General features: G+C 46.8%; 1 protein-coding gene across 4 annotated transcripts in view; it reads right to left on the minus strand.

The window, feature by feature from the left end:
- POLK (DNA polymerase kappa) overlaps positions 1–18,643 on the minus strand; it is a 1,025,073-nt gene that overhangs the window by 839,172 nt on the left and 167,258 nt on the right. For 2 of the 4 annotated variants that reach the window (XM_085632292.1, XM_085632294.1), the window contains exon 2: positions 4,854–4,927. The exons of the other annotated variants lie outside the window; for them this stretch is intronic. The gene's annotated coding sequence lies outside the window, so the exon portion shown is untranslated. The remainder of the gene's footprint in view (positions 1–4,853; positions 4,928–18,643) is intronic. 4 annotated transcript variants of the gene reach the window in all.

The raw sequence follows: 18,643 nt of genomic DNA on the forward strand, positions 1-18,643 counted from the left end.
ATCCAGTTTTGGTTGAAGGCAAATCAGTCCTCCCAGGGTTCTGGAGGCTGCTGGCTGCAGGACAAGGCGACTTTTGGCGCAGGATCTCTGGAAACTGCAGACAGGCCGGTATGGCTGGGGCCAAGTAATTTCTTCTCTGCAGTCTCCTCTGCTGGGCGTCTTCTTTCGTCCTTCTTAGGTTGTGGGAATCTTCCTTCTTGGTTCAGGGCTGCCCCCTAAATACTGTTTTTAGAGGGCCTTTTTAGGGGTCTCGAGGTTAGTAGCCAATGGGCTACTGACCTTAGGGTGACTGCACCCTTTGTGTGCTCACCCCATTTGGGAAGTGGGCACAATCCCTAATCCTGATTGGAGAGTGCCTGCCCGTATGCAAGATGACGGGCACTGAACAGTGGGTTTCACCTTGCCTCCCCCACCTGAGGGGTGCGGTTGTCAGAGTTGGGCACACCTTCTGGGCTGTGCTAATTTTTCCAGCTATTCTTCCAACCGAAAAGGAGGGGAGACACAAAGGGGGCCTGCTCCTGATAGCAAGAGAGGCTAGGGGTCACATTACAAAGGCGGCAAAGTCTTTGAAGCTCCCCTGCCACAGATGGCTCTTCCTGGCCTGGGGGAGGTGTGACCACCTCTGCCCAGGAAAGGCTTTGTTTCTGGGATCAGGGAGCGATCCGCTCAGTGGTGAGTGGACAGGTGCATAAGCCCTGAACCCCTACAGTGTGTACACCAATTCTTAGACATTTTATGTGCAGTAGTGCCATTAAGAGTATATGGTGCTGGAAGTTTGCCATTATGAACTCCACAGCACCAAAATGGCTTTACTGAAAACCGGGAAGTTTGGTATCAAACTTCTCAGCACATTAAACCCACACTGATGCCAGTGTGCGATTTAATGAAAAATGCACTCAGCGGGCATCTTAGAGATGCCCCTTGAAAAACGACCACCCTCTGGTGGGTTCCCTGACTCGTACACACCAGCCTGTCACAACAAGACATGTTTCTGGACCCCTGGGGTGGGAGCCTTCGCTCCCTGATCCCAGAAACAAAGCCTTTCCTGGGCAGAGGTGGTCACACCTCCCCCAGGCCAGGAAGAGCCATCTGTGGCAGGGGAGCTTCAAAGACTTTGCCGCCTTTGTAATGTGACCCCTAGCCTCTCTTGCTATCAGGAGCAGGCCCCCTTTGTGTCTCCCCTCCTTTTCGGTTGGAAGAATAGCTGGAAAAATTAGCACAGCCCAGAAGGTGTGCCCAACTCTGACAACCGCACCCCTCAGGTGGGGGAGGCAAGGTGAAACCCACTGTTCAGTGCCCGTCATCTTGCATACGGGCAGGCACTCTCCAATCAGGATTAGGGATTGTGCCCACTCCCCCAAATGGGGTGAGCACACAAAGGGTGCAGTCACCCTAAGGTCAGTAGCCCATTGGCTACTAACCTCGAGACCCCTAAAAAGGCCCCCTAAAAACAGTATTTAGGGGGCAGCCCTGAACCAAGAAGGAAGATTCCCACAACCTAAGAAGGACGAAAGAAGACGCCCAGCAGAGGAGACTGCAGAGAAGAAATTACTTGGCCCCAGCCATACCGGCCTGTCTGCAGTTTCCAGAGATCCTGCGCCAAAAGTCGCCTTGTCCTGCAGCCAGCGGCCTCCAGAACCCTGGGAGGACTGATTTGCCTTCAACCAAAACTGGATCTCCTGTGAACAGCAGCTCTCTTCAAAAGAAACTCCCAAGACAGACTCTGAGTATGATGAGGACAAAGAAACCTGATGCCTGGAACCATCACTGCACCCGACGCCTGTGGCCCGAATCCGGGTGGCCCACTGGTCCCAGCGAGGTCCCCCAGAACTCCAGAGTCAGAGTCCACCATGGGTTGACCCCTCCAGGACTCCCAGACGTCGCCTGTAGCCACTGCACGGAGACCCACCCCACCGCGAGTGGCCAGTTAAATTGAAATCTGACCTCAAAATACACCCCTGCGTCCAGCCGCCCTGCACCCTGGAGAAGAGAAACCGAGGTGCACCTACGTCCCCGAGCCCTCCAAACTACCTGCCCAGCTGTTGGTTCCTCCCTGAAGTCTTCCTGGATCGAGCCTGTAGCCAAAATCCAAAACCAGCAACTCCCATTGAAATCAACAGGGCACCAGACGCCAAAACAGCACCTTGCACCCAGCTGCCCCTGCACCGCTGTGGGTGTACTTTGGGTGCTAACTCTGATCCCCTTTTGCCCTGAGCCTAAAAGCAGGAACTTTGCTCCCACAACATTGTGGTCTGCTTGTGAGCAGCCACCACCCGGAAGTCCCCTATCCCCCATGGATAACATTGGGCCTCAGCACTCAGCCGCCCTAGTGCAGCTGAGGGTGCTTTGAGAGTGCATCCTTGACCCTGGGGGAACCCTGGTTCTTAACCCAAGATACCAACTCCCACAACCAAGTACTTACCTGTTAACCGATAACCACATTTTCTCCATAGGAATACATTGACTGTTTTTCCTTGAAAATTGTTCTGTGTGAAGTTGGTTTTGTATGAGAACTTGAAAAACTGTCAAATAACAAAAAATTGCTTAACTTTCCTTTTCTCTAGCAAATGTCCAAGTGTGAAATCTAGGCATATCACACCGAGTAGAAAAAGTAATCCCTAAAGTAATGTGTAAAGTAATCAAGAGTAATCTAACAGTAATTTCCACTATATTGAGAAGATTAACAAACCCGTAACAAAGTCTTTTTTATTCAGCTTTCTAGTATTGTTCAACCTGCCTTGAAAAGTGCCATTTAGTCTTGCCTGTGCCAGGCTTGCTTGGTTCTAGAAAATATATACAACTAAATAACTAAATAATATTTTTATACAAATCAAATTGGTCTGAGTTCAGTCTTTGAATGTGTGAAATCATTTGCTTATTGAGTGTGTACAACAAATGCTTAACACTACCCTCTGATAAAGCCTTACTGCTCGCCCACACTACCACAAATAGAGAGTAAGGTGCAATCTACTTTTACCTCTGCCTACCTTTGGGGTTCCACTGGACTCTGTGCATACTATACCTCTTGTTATAGTATATACAGAGCCAGCTTCCTACACAGAAAACAAATACCATAATATGAAAATATTACATAAACAACAGAACTCCATAAAACAGCTGCAAAAACTGTGGCACCTGCTGTACAATTCGCTCTAAACCTAAAACATGGTAACATAACCTATTTATTCAGAAAGCCCATTAATTAGTTCCAAATTCAGCTCCATTTCAGCCCTTTCATGTATGTGCAATGATTGGTTTTGAATCATGGCGTGTTTGTTACTCATTCCAATAATTGTGAAGGGTGTTTAGTTAAGACTTGTTTTGAACACTTTTAATATTCGAGAACCCAAAACATAAGTCAAGGTTTGTTTATTAATCGGTAGTATGGTCAGACGTTTATGTGGACCTTGGTCAACAAAATCACGCAGGTCATCCATAGGAAGGAGTTTTGAAAAAAGTGTCCTGCTGGGAAAAAGCCAACATGGCAGATCCTGAATCTGGAGCCATATAATGGAAATAGCTCCTTTTGAGGGTTCGTCATTAAAAACAGTTCAGGCTTGTTTTAATAGTCAACAAATACATGTACGGGGCCATGAAAAAATGTACCCGAGATATAATTACCCCTCCGTCCCCTTTCAGTTTCTGATAGGCCTGTTAATAGAAGTCAGTGAAGCCTCCAGATGACTTTGGAAACGCTTGATTTTCGCAAGTTTACCAATTATTCTGATTGTGCACAACACTTCTCAGTTTCAGAACTAATTGCTTGGGTCACACTACATAAAGAATTTGCAACAAACCAAACACGTCCTTTACGTTAGCCCGCTTCGAATGCATGCATGCATAAGACATGGTTGCAGCTTATGCCACCTCCTATACACTTCTTGTCTGTATAGTGAGGCAGAAAGCCATGGCTAAAGGGAGTAATACTGCAAGCCTCAGTGTAAAATCCCACTGTATGCAGATGTTCCATTTCAAGTTTACAAATTCAAAGATTAAATTACTCCATTCGTCATTCAGCAAACAGTCGAAGACTATGGGATAATAACGGGACACTAAAAGAATTGACAAAAATCGAGATCAGGCTCACTTGGCTATAACATTGCCTACCTAACCAGCTTTACCATTGATCACCAGGAGCGGAAATTTAAATAGTTGGCAATTTCTCTGCCTAAATCTTTCTCTACCCTAAATGTGGTAGATTTTCCCAAGATTATAACTCAAATGAAAGTGGATCTTCTGAGATCGAATGTGCTGCCTCTTTGTTAAGCTGAAAAAAATCAACAACAGGCCTTAAAAGGTCCATCTTTCACAAGTTACACTGTCCCAGCCCCTGCCCAGTCTATAGCCAGTGCCAATACATGTTCTAGCAGATTTGTATGGAAAGGCTAACACTTGTTTGCATACCCCATTTCTTTAACCTCTTTAGTGTGGTTGACAAACCATTCACATGCACTGCACTACCTTTACAGCGTAGTTGATGCAACCAGTTAATTTACCACACTGAACAAGAAATCTGATTTTCAGGATTTCAGAAGGTGTGGGAAGAGCTACCACAGGAGAAGTAACGCTGAAAACGGGAGTATATCCTCCTTCCCGTGTGGATCCCTGATTTGGGATAACGTTATCCTCAAGCAGGGATCCACCTTCTAGACACCAGGGAAGGTATGGGAGGGTGCGACATCCCTAGCAGGGGCAAGTGCTCCTTATAATGGGGTACGGATGGGGCATTATGGCCAGAGCTGCCGAATTTGGAACTGGGGAACCAGGTTCGAGTCCCGACATAGGATCAACATCTTGGAATTATGGTCAAATCACAATTTCCCCGTGCTTAAAAAAAAAAAAAGAAATCTTACCTTGTGTAATGTAACTGGTGCTCATCTAAAGTGCTCCAATACCCTTGAAAAGAAGTCCAGTAGTGCATGGGATGCTATTAAAAAAAAAAAAAAAAAAAAAAGTGATTGGAGCAGCCCAGCCAGTCATTAGGCAACGTGCCTCCCCTCCCCCCTACAAAAAGGAAACACAGTCTTCTGTCAACTGGAGTGGCCGAAAGTCCACTAGGCACCGGGGATTTTATCTGTTATAAAAAAAAAAATGGAGCAATGGGGGGCAGCACTCCCAAGCATCGGGCTGTGTCCCCCCCCCATAAGTGCCCCAACAATCTTTTTGCCTCTGGGAGGGAAGGTGGAAGAAAGTCCACTGTAAAAATATTTTTTTAAAGGAGACGGCCACCTCACCCAGGCATCTGGCTGTAACAGCACCTTATAAGTGCCCCAAGAGTGAGGGTTTAGCTCAACCTTCCCCCCTAGGGGGAAAGAAAACTCATTCAACACAAGATATTTGATATATATCTAGATAGATAGATATTTTTCAAAGTAGGGTCAACCTGGTATCATGTCATGCCCCACCCCATAGATGTCTCTTTGTGGCAGACTGTGGGGATTTACCATCAATCTGAATGCTGGGCAGAAGAAAGTAAAGTAGACACCAGTGATATTATATACACCCATCCAGGTGTCGGGCTTGCCCCTGCCCCACAGTCTTGCAGCCGCTGCCGCCCCAAGGAGGCAGTAAATACACTATATGCAGGGATTTTTGTTTTACAAAACAGAAGAGAGGGAGCTGGCCCACCCGCATTGAGCCATGCCCCAAAATCTGCAACACCCCCAACAGTCTCTCTGCCTCTGCTACCCTCCCCCTCTCCGCCCAGAGAAGATGGAGGATCTGTCCCGAATCTGCCCAAGAAAGGTCCAGGACAGAAAGCTCACAGGGTGGGGGCCTGTCTGTCTGAACATTAGGCTGTCTCCACTCAGAAAATCCCAACAATCCTTTTGCCCAGCTGGGATGTGGAAATCGAAAAGAATTGCTGTTCGCATGAGCTGAAGCCATCTTGTTTACAGCATCCATTTTGCTAGCCTTGTGACTCTTCAGTCTTCACTGTTGCTTGCTTTTCTATTCTGCTTGAGTCATCAGCTTTAGTTAACTCCTTCTATTCTAAGCTCAAGCAATGTATATGTGCTGAGAAAAGGCCTGTAGCTGCTAGAATGCACCTGACTAAAGACATAACTGTCAACTGTCTTGCAACTGTAAGCAGTTCTGCTCCACCTCCCACTTTGCTGTCTAAGTGATCTCCCATCTGCCCATGTTTGTCGGTAGTTATTCCTGTGTATGCTTGTACCTTCTATTTGTAACAACATGTTTACTCTGCAACAAAAGGTGTATATAAGCACCGTGGTCTCTGTATTTCATGTACTACCTCATGCAGCACTTGAGGGTGTTGTATTGACGTAGTATCACTCATGAGTGATTAATAAACTTGTTATTTGAATTCCAGCTTCAATGCCAATGTCTATTTTGTTGTTTTAAAGGACCCATGGACAGAGAAAGGTGACCACTGCACCGGTGTGCCCCTTAAAAGGCACATTTCCACAGTTTGGCGCTTAACTCGTGGGGCTCAGAGACGCAACTGCCCGAAGGTGTTGTCTTGGTGGAGGAAAGGAATCTTGCTGAGGCGACCCTTGCCTTTGCAGACAGTAGCGACTTTTCAAGTTTTCTCGATTTGACTCTCCAGGTGGTGGCCGGTCCCGACAGACTTGCTTTGGCGCAAGCTTTGCAGTGACCATTAGGTCGACCAAGAGATTGGAAGTTGGAGGTTGGAGACTATTGTTTGGTAAGGTCGCTGAAGTGGCACTCTTGATTTTGGATTTGCCTGGCCAAGATTCTGGTTTTGTTTGTTTATCTCTTGCAAAAAAGGCAAGTAATGTTGCGATTTTTCTCTACTTTGACATATCTGGGATAAGTAATATTTTACAAAAACTTGGTAGCATGCCTGCTCCTAGCTCACTCCGAAGGTTGTGTTGCTGTCTTGGTGGTACCAAAATGGATTTAGAAAGAAGTTAGCCAGCTCCCCCAGAGGGGACACCTAATGGGCATATGTACATTAAATATGGTATTTCTTCCATAATGTATAGTACACTGTGGCACAAATATACGAAAAAGGATCCCGATTTACGATGGCCTGTGAATGGGTCATTTGATTTTAAAAAAGACTCAGTATGTAGAGCAGAGTTTGTTTAAGCATAAGAGTCGACAAGTGTCACGGGGCCGCGGGCTCCCCTGTGACGTCCGACACACATTCACATGGCCGATACCCTGTCTTTTACCAACAGCCTCTCGAGGAGGAGTATGACCCCAATATAACCGAAGATCCGCTGAGCAGGACGGGCGCCTTTAAAATTCCCAGGAGTGATGCAGAACCCGCCCCCAACTATCTCGTGACCTGCCCTCTACCACTGAAAAGGGAGCAGCCTCTCTACGTCAGGGAACCCAACCCGCGAGGACGAGAAGCAGATGTGAAGAACCTCACACCGGAAACCGAGGAGTCGGAGGGCTTCGTAGACCTCACGGCAGACGAAGAGTCGAGGAGACCCACAGAAGAAGGCGGAGGACGAAAGCCAGGAGGCCAACCGGAAGGTGTTTCGCCCAGCCACGTACCTGGAGGCGCATGGCTCTCCCAGGTACGCGGGCGTATGACAGGGTGGTTCGGGAGGCGGGAGAAGGTTTAGTCGGCTCTCCCTTCTGTGTACCCACGTCCTATCCGGGATCACTGCACTTCCTGTAAATATGAGCACCGGTGTCCCTCACACCCTTCCCCAACAATACCTATAGAAGCAGGCGATTACATTGCTCTTCTTGTTTCCCTTGCCTTACATGCTCCAACGACGGCCCCGCCGTGAACAAAGAGCCAAGAGAAACCTCCAGGCACCCAAGCAGCATACCGACCCGCCCAAGGAGTCTCGAGGAGGAACGCCCATAGAAGGACTCTGTAATTTCTTGTATATACCTCCTGACTGAGCCGTAACGGTTGCTTGCCATTAATGTGCTAATACGCCGCAAAAGAGAAATAAAAACAACTCCAATCTCGCACAATCTGCCTCCACGTGTCTGTCTATAGAACGGTCCCCCTCAAACGTAGACCTGAAGACCGGCCCAGGGTTTCATACGGTGACATTTGGTGGAGAATGCCGGCATTGTAACCATTAGCACCGCAATAATGGAAACCGTCATCCAACATCTAATCAAAAGGCAGGATGACCTCAAATGGGCAGTGGAACGGCAGATGGCGTCTGCTCAGGCAGATAGAGACGTCTTTAAAGATTCCTTCACGGCACAACTGGATCATTTAGTCAAATTCTCCAGTGACAAAACAGGTGGGGGGACAGAGGTACCCCGGTCCTTTGCCACAGGTCCCACAGGCATCGCACTCCAGAAATACATCCCGGGTGAAGATCCAGACTCCTACCTATTGAACTTTGAGAGAGCCGCAAGGGCCTGTAAGTGGCCAGTGGAGCAATGGCCTTTTGTACTAGCTCCCCTACTCACGGGGAACGCACAGGCGGTATACCAGGTGGCGAACCCAAACGGGACCACACCGTATGAACCCATTAAAACTGTCATTCTTGACCACCTTGGCATGGACTGCGAGGCATATCGCGTACGTTTCCGTAAAGAGAAGGGAGTCCCGGAAGAGAACCCCAAGACCCTTTTCTATCGTCTGAAGAACGAGGCAGATAAGTGGCTGCGCTCACAAGAGAGTACAAAAGAGGAAATCCTCGATAAAATATACCTAGAACAATTCTTAGAGGCCCTCCCCTACAATACTCAACGGTGGCTACGCCAACACTCAGGTCTCACCACTGCTGTTGCCATCGAGATGGCCTCCACGTTTGCACGCGCCCAACCACGAATACCCCAACTGGAAACGGAGCGTGGGTCACGACTACAGAATCAAAAAAACAGTAAAACCCCCTCCGGACTCTATACGATTATTTTCACGCCGTATGGAAGGGGGACCTCCGAAGGGGCCGCAGAGCTATGACTGTGGTGACTGGGGTCACATTGCTAGAGCATGCCCCAAGAAACGATCTCAGGAAGAACCCATGGAGATCGGGTATTTACCGAAGACAGTGTTATACACGGCCGAGCTGGGGAATGCATTTTATGTGAGTGTTCTGGTGAACGGACTATCGGTAAAAGCCTTATTAGATTCCGGGTGTAGGCAGTCAGTGGTACAAAGGGAATTAGTAAAGCCCAACCAGCTATTGACCGGGCAACAGGTACACATTAGATGTGTCCACGGAGACATTAAGCCATACCCGGTAGCCCTCTTGGATATCACATACCCTGGGAAAACCCCACACTCTATAAGGGTTGGTGTCATGACAGGTCTCCCTGAAGCTTTAATAATAGGAACAGATAACCCCGAATTCCTCGACCAATTTCAGCACATCCTCCGAACCCAGGCTCTAAACCCAGACCGAACCCCAGCAGGGTCGACAGTCACACACAACCTACTTACCCAAGAACCTTGGCTTCTGGACAGAAGCTTCAAGTTTGCACAAATTCACTGTGATACTCTACGTAACGCTTGGGAGAGTGCTCAGAGAAGGAACAAAACAGACACCCCAAGCCACCCCTATTTTTTCATTGATAGGGAAATGTTGTACAGAAAGCCGGCTCCAGAAGAAGAGGCTCAGTTGTTGGTACCTAGGGCCTTTCGTGCTCAGATTATGTTCTTCTCACACTCTCACCTGACCGCTGGGCATACCGGTGTAGAGAAAACCTTAAAAAACGTGTTAAGACACTTTTATTGGCCTGGGATATACCAAGAGTTGAAACAATACTGTCAGGAGTGTGCCACATGCCAAAAGCGCAACCCCCATCAGCCACCCCATGTACCGTTGCAACCACTTCCAATTGTTGGTACACCATTCACCAGGGTTGGGATGGATATAATAGGTCCTCTCCCTAAGACCCGAAAAGGGAATGAATATTTACTCGTGGTGGTCGATTATGCCACCCGGTACCCCGAAGCCTTTCCCTTAAGAACTATGACCACCCAAAACATAGCCAATTGCCTGGTGGAATTATTTGCGAGAGTAGGGTTTCCCAAGGAGATCCTTACGGATCAGGGCACCCCTTTTATGTCCCGTACTATGAAAGAGGTGTGTACCCTCCTCAATATGTCTCACATTCGTACCTCAGTGTACCATCCACAAACTGATGGTCTGGTTGAGAGGTACAACGGGACATTAAAACTCATCCTCAGAAAAATGCTGACTGTAGAGGGAAGGGAATGGGACCGCCTCCTACCCCTCGCTCTCTATGTTATCCGGAGCCAATACCAGAGCAGCCTCGGTTGCTCATCCTTCGAGTTACTCTATGGAGGGCAACCTCGGTCGCTTTTGGACATGACAAGGGAGGCATGGGAGCAGGAAGAGGAGATAGGCACCAAGGAAATGCTTGAGTATACACGGGATCTCAAGTCCCGCTTAGGGAAGTTACGAGACCTGGCATACTCACACCTAGAAAAAAAACAGAAGGAACAAGCATACCACTATAACAAGGGGAAAAAGTGGAGACTCCTAAAGGTAGGAGACTGGGTGCTCGTCATGATGCCTTCCTCCACATGCAAGTTCAGGGCCGAAAAACTGGGTCCCTATAAAATCGTTGGGACCGTGGGCAAAACCAGCTATAAACTCCAAATAAAGCCCAATAGAGTACAAACGTACCACATTAACCTCCTTCGCAAGTGGTTAGGCCCGATTCCCCAAACGGTGGGCTTTACCTTACCCACTCTCAAGACCTCCGACACTACATTAGAGCAATTGGTAGTCAACACAGAGCTAGACAGCAGACACAGGGAAGAGCTCAATACCCTCCTACAGCAATATGTCCATCTGTTCTCCGACCTGCCTGGTAGAACCACCCTCGCCGAGCATAGGATACACACACTTCCGGGTCAAGTGGTTAATAAAAAAACGTACAGAATTCCTGCTGCCAGACAGGAAGCCGTACGGCAGGAGGTGCGGGACAGGATAAAGATGGGGGTCATACAACCCTCCAGAAGCGAATGGAACTCACCCATAGTGATGGTACCGAAACCCGATGGGTCCATTCGCTTCTGCATGGACTTCAGGGCCTTCAACGAAATATCGAAATTTGATTCATATCCCATACCCAGGGTGGATGACTTAATTGAGAAACTAGGGGAGGCCCGCTTTATCACAACATTGGACCTTACCAAGGGGTATTGGCAGGTCCCCTTGCATCCCTCAGACAGAGAAAAGACCGCCTTCTCCACCCCAGACGGGTTGTATGAGTTTCTGGTGCTTCCCTTTGGTCTTCATGGGGCGCCGGTAACATTTCAACGCCTCATGAATGAGGTACTGAAAGACATCCGACATTGTGCATCAGCATACCTCGACGACATAGTCGTGTTTAGCTCGACTTGGGAGGAACACCTACAGCACCTCAACCTAGTCTTGGGCGCTTTACGGGAGGCGGGCCTACATATCAATTCCAAGAAGTCCCGAGTAGGTTACCACTCTGTCAAATATCTAGGATATGTGTTAGGTCACGGGATGATCGCTCCTCAAGAAGAGAAGGTACGGGCTATCCGAGAGACCCCCTTTCCTAGCACTAAAAGAGAGGTACGCGCCTTCTTGGGCCTCCTCGGATACTATAGGAGGTTTATCCCCTCATATTCGGAGATAGCCGGACCTTTCACTGATGTGCTAAAAAAGGATGTAAAGATCAAAGTTCTCCAGCAGCCTTCTGAGACCCTAAAAAAAGCCTTCGAAAACCTTAAACTCGCCATTACTACTAGCCCAGTACTGGTGTCACCCGACTTCACACGACCCTTCATGTTATAAACAGTCGCCTCCGGGTGTGGGATTGGAGCAGTACTATGCCAAGTATCGAAGGAGGGGATAGAACATCCAGTTCTCTTTATAAGTCGAAAACTGTTCCCCAGAGAAATGAAATATCCGACCATCGAAAAAGAGTTCCTAGCTGTAAAATGGGCTATAGATAAATTAAGATTCTATTTGGAAGGAACCCACTTCACTCTGTATACGGACCATGCCCCTCTACAATGGTTAAGCAGAAACCAAGGACACAACCCTAGGGTCTTTAGATGGTTCCTGACCTTACAACCCTTCTCCTTTACCATCAAACACAAAAAAGGCAGTGAGAACAGGAATGCAGACTTCTTATCACGCATTCTACCTCTCCCCGATCAGGAGAATCCTAGGGGGGAGGAATGTCACGGGGCCGCGGGCTCCCCTGTGACGTCCGACACACATTCACATGGCCGATACCCTGTCTTTTCCCAACATCCTCTCGAGGAGGAGTATGACCCCAATATAACCGAAGATCCGCTGAGCAGGACGGGCGCCTTTAAAATTCCCGGGAGTGATGCAGAACCCGCCCCCAACTATCTCGTGGCCTGCCCTCTACCACTGAAAAGGGAGCAGCCTCTCTACGTCAGGGAACCCAAACCGCAAGGACGAGAAGCAGACGTGAAGAACCTCACACCGGAAACCGAGGAGTCGGAGGGCTTCGTAGACGCCACGGCAGACGAAGAGTCGAGGAGACCCACGGAAGAAGGCGGAGGCGGAGGACGAAAGCCAGGAGGCCAACCGGAAGGTGTTTCGCCCAGCCACGTACCTGGAGGCGCGTGGCTCTCCCAGGTACGCAGGCGTATGGCAGGGTGGTTCGGGAGGCGGGAGAAGGTTTAGTCGGCTCTCCCTTCTGTGTACCCACGTCCTATCCGGGATCACTGCACTTCCTGTAAATATGAGCACCGGTGTCCCTCACACCCTTCCCCAACAATACCTATAGAAGCAGGCGATTACATTGCTCTTCTTGTTTCCCTTGCCTTACATGCTCCAACGACGGCGCCGCCGTGAACAAAGAGCCAAGAGAAACCTCCAGGCACCCAAGCAGCATACCGACCCGCCCAAGGAGTCTCAAGGAGGAACGCCCATAGAAGGACTCTGTCGTTTCTTGTATATACCTCCTGACTGAGCCGTAACGGTTGCTTGCCATTAATGTGCTAATACGCCGCAAAAGAGAAATAAAAACAACTCCAATCTCGCACAATCTGCCTCCACGTGTCTGCCTATAGAACGGTCCCCCTCAAACGTAGATCTGAAGACCGGCCCAGGGTTTCATACGGTGACAACAAGATATGTTTGATTGTGTACGAATGTGGGAGAAAGAAGTGCAAGAGAGAGTGAGGAAAGAAGAAGCTATAGAAGAAAAAGAACAGCGTAAAACGATATATCAAAAAGCGTTAGAATTAAAAAATAAAGAGATGAATGCAATAAAAGAAAAAGAAGAAAGGGAGCGTCATTTAGAGGTTATCGGCCAGTACCCTATTAGGTGCCCTATTTATCCCATACTTAATAAACCACAGGATGATTCCATCTTGTTAGATAGACCTCCACCCCCGTATAAATTCCCTAGTGCCCCTGAGAATTAGGTTTCTGATGAGGAGCATTTGTCTTCAGAAGAAAAAGATAAAGATAAGCAAGATGGGCTGAAGACTCGCTCTACTTTGACTACTGAAGGCAAGGCTACTCTTCGATCCGATGCTCGTAAAGCAGCTCGTGGGAGTGCCTCTGCTCCAGAACTCGTAGCAATGGTTCAGCAGTGGAAAGATTTAGAGCAGGTATATTTTGTAGAGACGTTTACTTGGGAAGTAATAATCAGTTCTAGAAATCATTTTGATGATCTAGAGCCCTCTGATATGAATTCTGATCATAAACAATTAAGTGATGGCACCTTTCTTCCTTCACAGGTGCCTGATCTAATTAGGAGAGTGGTTAAATTGCGCACTGACATGTTCCATCTGCGAGAGGAGAAAAAAGCAGATGGTAAAGCTACAACTGAACAGTTCAGACCCCCGAGGAGAGACAAGAGGGAGCTACGGGATAAGATAAAGATACTAGTGATACTGCAGTTACTATAAAACCCATGTGTGAAGCAGCACCTCTGTATGTTCCCCCAAAGGGAACGGGAAAGAATGACGATAAAGATTCAGATGATGCCAAGGGATATTTTGTCTATAATTGGGTTTACACTCCTTGGAGTAGAGCAGATGTTATAGCTCTTAAGCTGCTTTGCCCGACCCGCGGAAAAATGTGGCCGCTTTTTATGAAGAAGTGGAAGGAGCTATTAGCTCCTGTACTATGACTCTGCCAGATATTGACATGTTTTTTGGACTTATTTTGCCCCCCCGATATGTAGAGATCAATTCGGAAGGTAGATGATAATGTAGCCTATGGTGATACTTGGGTGCATTTAGAGGAAATAGATGTGGCTAGAGAGCCTGCACAGAAACCCTGACAGGAGATATTAGATATTCCCAAAGCTATTGTGACTAAATTGAAAACTCTTATACCCCCTAAGAAAATAGTTTGGACTACATTAGCGTCTTGTAAACAGAAAGCGGATGAGTTAGTTTCTGATTTCTTTACGCGATTTGAAGAGACATTCCATGATTTTAGTAGGCAGTCATTGACAGATGACACGGGTAAGCATCTGTTTGTCGACAAATTTGTCGCCAACATGTTACCAGAAATAGCTAGTCGCCTAAAGGCCAGCGAGAGTTCATGGACTACGTCTTCACCAGTCTCCCTTTTGACTATGGCCCAGTATTATGAGCGTAAGGAATTGGAAGCAAAAGGCAAGGGGGATAAAAAGGTTAAGGATGTAAAAACAAAAGTTATGTTGGCTCAAGTCTATGGTCCACCATTTAGAGGAGGTGGACATGCAATGTATCACCCTGGTGTACCCCCTTTCCCTCGAGCAACTTTGTTTTCTGATCAGTGTGCCTATTGTAAAGAGATTGGACATTGGTGTTCTGAGTGCCCCCTTTTGCGAGGTCATCTGTATCAACGGGATAGAGGAAGCATGAGAGGACGCCCAGGGAATTCAGGAAATAAAGGAGTAATAGGAACTCATCCCAGGTTTAAGGCAGTTGAACATGGGCCAAATTATTCTAATACCTTGGATAAACGAAACCAATATCAAAAGGACTGATTAGTCAGTTGATGGTCTCAAGGATTCTGATTATGCATAGGAATGCCTAGGATGGGGTAAGAACCGGTTGAGGTCCCAGTAGATCAGAAAGGTCCTTATGTTGATGCAAATGTTTTGGGCTCTATTGATCGGTTTCTGGTTGATACAGGAGCTAATTGTAGTGCTCTGTCTAAAAAATGGGTTCCTAGGGCTCCCCTGTCTGGCACAATGATAACATTGATAGGGTTCGATGGGACACCTACACTTAGCCCACTGTCACAGCCACTTGCATTTAGTCTTGATAAATTCACTGCAGCATGTCCATTTCTGCTTTCCCCTAACACGCCGGATTACACTGTGGGTATTGATATGCTTAAACATTTCCGTGCTACAATACGTTGTTCCCCAGAAGGTGTGCGTGTTATTTTAAATGATAACTATCCAATGGTTCAGAGGTCTGGTCTCATTAAAGAGGATGTTGCTCTGGCATCGTTACCTAGTACTTTGTGGGCTACATCAGATACCGATGTGGTACACATGGTTATTCCACCAGTACATATTCAAGTGAAGGAAGGTGCTTCGTTGCCTCGACGGCCCCAATATAAAATATCTCGGGTAGGCGAAGAAGCATTAATACACATTGTTCAGGATTTGATCAGAGTGGGGGTTGTGGAAGAAGTCCCTTACCATATCTGTAATAGTCCTATTTTTCTTATTTTGAAAAAAGACACCAACACTAAAATTTGCAGATTCCTCATTGACTTACGAGAGGTCAACAAAATAGTGGTGCCCCAATACCCGGTAGTCTCTGACATCACAACACATTTTACTATGGTTCCTCCTACTGCCACTACATTTAGTGTGGTCGATTTGAAGAATGCATTTTTCTCGAAACCTATTCACCCTGACAGCCGTTATTTGTTCGGTTTCACTTTGAATAATCGATCATTCAGATTTTGTAGAGCTCCACTGGGGTATACAGAGAGTCCTAGCATTTATAGCCAGGCATTGAAAAGGCAGCTTGACTCTTTCCTTGTACAAAAAGGGGTGGCTCTTATTCAATATGTCAATGACCTATTGTTGGCTGCTGATACCCCTGAACAGTGTGAAGAAGGAACACTATTATTATCATTCGTTGCCTCTCATCATCACAAAGTCTCTCGGAAGAAATTGCAATATTGTAGACAGCAGGTTACCTATTTAGGTCACCTCCTGTCTAAGGAGGGACGTGCACTCACACCAGATCGCATTCAAGCTATTTTAGACACGCCTGTGCCCCGTACACAGAAGGATGTTCGTGCATCGATTGGCCTTACTTTTTTCTGTAGGCAGTTGATCCCTAGCTTTTCTCACATTGTTAAACCCTTGTTGGCTCTTTTGACTAAAGACACTCCGATGCCCCTGCCATGGACTACTGAATGCCAGAATGCTTTTCAACAGTTACGTCAAGCTCTTTGTTCTGCACCAGTATTAGGAACTCCAGACTTCACTAAGGCCTTCACACTCTATGTACACGAGAGGGACGGTTGCGATCTCTCAGTTTTAACACAGACACACGGGGATAAGCAGCACCCTTGTGCATATTTCTCAGCTGTCCTTGATCCATTCGCCTGTGTGCTGCCTGGGTGTTTTCGAGCGGTGGAGGCAACGGCTGTGTCCATGAGTCAGAGTGAGGGAATAGTCTTGTCGCATAGTTTGCTTGTGCTAGTACCCCATTCAGTTGGTGCTCTGTTAAATCAAACGAAAACACAGCATTTGACTAGTGCCTGTTTGACAGGCTATGAATGGACACTTTTGGCCCCTCATATCACACTGAAAAGATGTTTGACTCTGAATCCTGCTACATTATTGCCATTTCCAGCTACTCTTCATTGCTGGAAAAGTCTGTTTGAACCGTTGTCCTGGGTAGTGAAAGACTGAGCTACAAAGGGGGGGGGGGGTAATCTTTTAGTGGCTACTCTTTTTAACCTCAGTGAAGAAACCAACCAGGACCTTAGGGCACCATCTGTTTTTCAATGACGAGATGAACATGCCTAGGGAAAAGAAGCAAGCTGCTGCAAGAGTTTGTGATCGAAAGCGTATGTTCATTATTGGACTCACTTCAATTGCTGTTATTATTGCTACAATAACATGGGTTGAAGAGGGAGTAGCTCCTGCTCGAAATCTACTGACTGCTACTACTCCTGTCCCCATTGAACACCACTATTTTTCTCTTCCTTATCATGAGCAGAAGCACAGAATGTCCTATATCAAAAATACGTTCATTCAAATGTTGCATCACACCCACAATGCTGCGTACATTACAAATTGTTGGGTGTGTGGAATGATGCCATCTCAGCAGAAAAAGGGAGGAACGCCTTTTATTCCTTTGCCGTATTCACATAATGGCTCCTGTAGAGCCTGGATTGCACTATTGTGGGCTTCTCATATTGGTAATATTACCAACTTTGATGAAGGAAGACTTAACGCTCAGTTAAATAGAGTCTGTTACCCTGATGAGGAAGGAGATCCACAAGCTAAAGGAACTGTATGGGAAATGGAGGAGTATCGTCTGGGAAATTCCTCCACACACTGTTTTCCCCAACACTCGAACTACCAACGGTAATGGACCTCCTATTATAGCTGTTACTAGAGCTCGAGCAGACCTTTGTGTGAGCAGTATTGGCAATAACCCTGTGGGAAAAAGTGACTGTACTTTGGTGTTAAATATTACTGGAATGAACAATAGCAGTTTTTTGTTCTCACAGAACACCTATTTCATTTGTGGAAGTAAAGGTTATTACCACCTACCTATTGGGTGGTCTGGAAGCTGCTTTGTGTCCTTTTTACTTCCACCTGTGTTCTTGTCACCTGCATCCTACCATAAAGACTATAAACTCTTTAATGACATTTCCAAACATAGATTCAAGAGGACAATAAACAATGATGAGGTGGATCAAATGGATACTGCATTACAGCAGTACATTGACTTTAATTTTGGACTGTTCTTCTTTGTTGGTGCGGCCTTAACCAGCAGAAAGATAAGGCGCTTAACACGTGTTGGAGGCTCTAACCAATCAGACAGCCATGGCACTTGGAAATATCACGGAAGAACTACAAATTGCAAGAATTGACGCGCTCCAAAACAGGATGGTCATCTATGTCATCCTGGCTGACTGTGGTGGAGCATGTCGAATCATCGGGAGTAGCTGCTGCGTTTATATCCCTGACCACGCCCCTTCTGTTTTTGATGCAATGTCCAAGATGCACAAAATAGCCACTGAAATCCACCAGTATTCAGGGACTTGGACTTTGACTGGATGGCTATGGACTATGTTTATTGTATGTGGTTGGAAAATATTGTCAGCCCTATGTATTTTTTTTTAGATTCTTTTCACTTTTCCCTATGTATTCAATGCAGCCCAATGCGCCGTTCCCTTTGTATCTCTACCTGTACCTCATGTATACCGAGTAAACAAAATGTCAAGAATGTAAATGCCCGCCTAGCAATGGACCAGAAAATTAATGAACTCATGAGAATAGATGTACAGGATATCTTCCGTGCCCCTTCTAAGTCGTAGAGATGTCTTCAGCCAATGCTAAAAGAGTAGTCTGTGGAAATCGAAAATAATTGCTGTTAGCATGAGCTGAAGCCCTCTTGTTTGCAGCATCCTATTTGCTAGCCTTGTGACTCTTCTGTCTTCACTGTTGCTTGCTTTTCAAATTCAGCTTGAGTCATCAGCTTTAGTTAAATCCTTCTATTCTAAGATCAGGCAATGTATATGTGCTGAGAAAAGGC

The sequence above is a fragment of the Triturus cristatus genome, chromosome 2_1, assembly GCF_964204655.1.
Source record: "Triturus cristatus chromosome 2_1, aTriCri1.1, whole genome shotgun sequence".
Classification (NCBI taxonomy): Eukaryota; Metazoa; Chordata; class Amphibia; order Caudata; family Salamandridae; genus Triturus; species Triturus cristatus.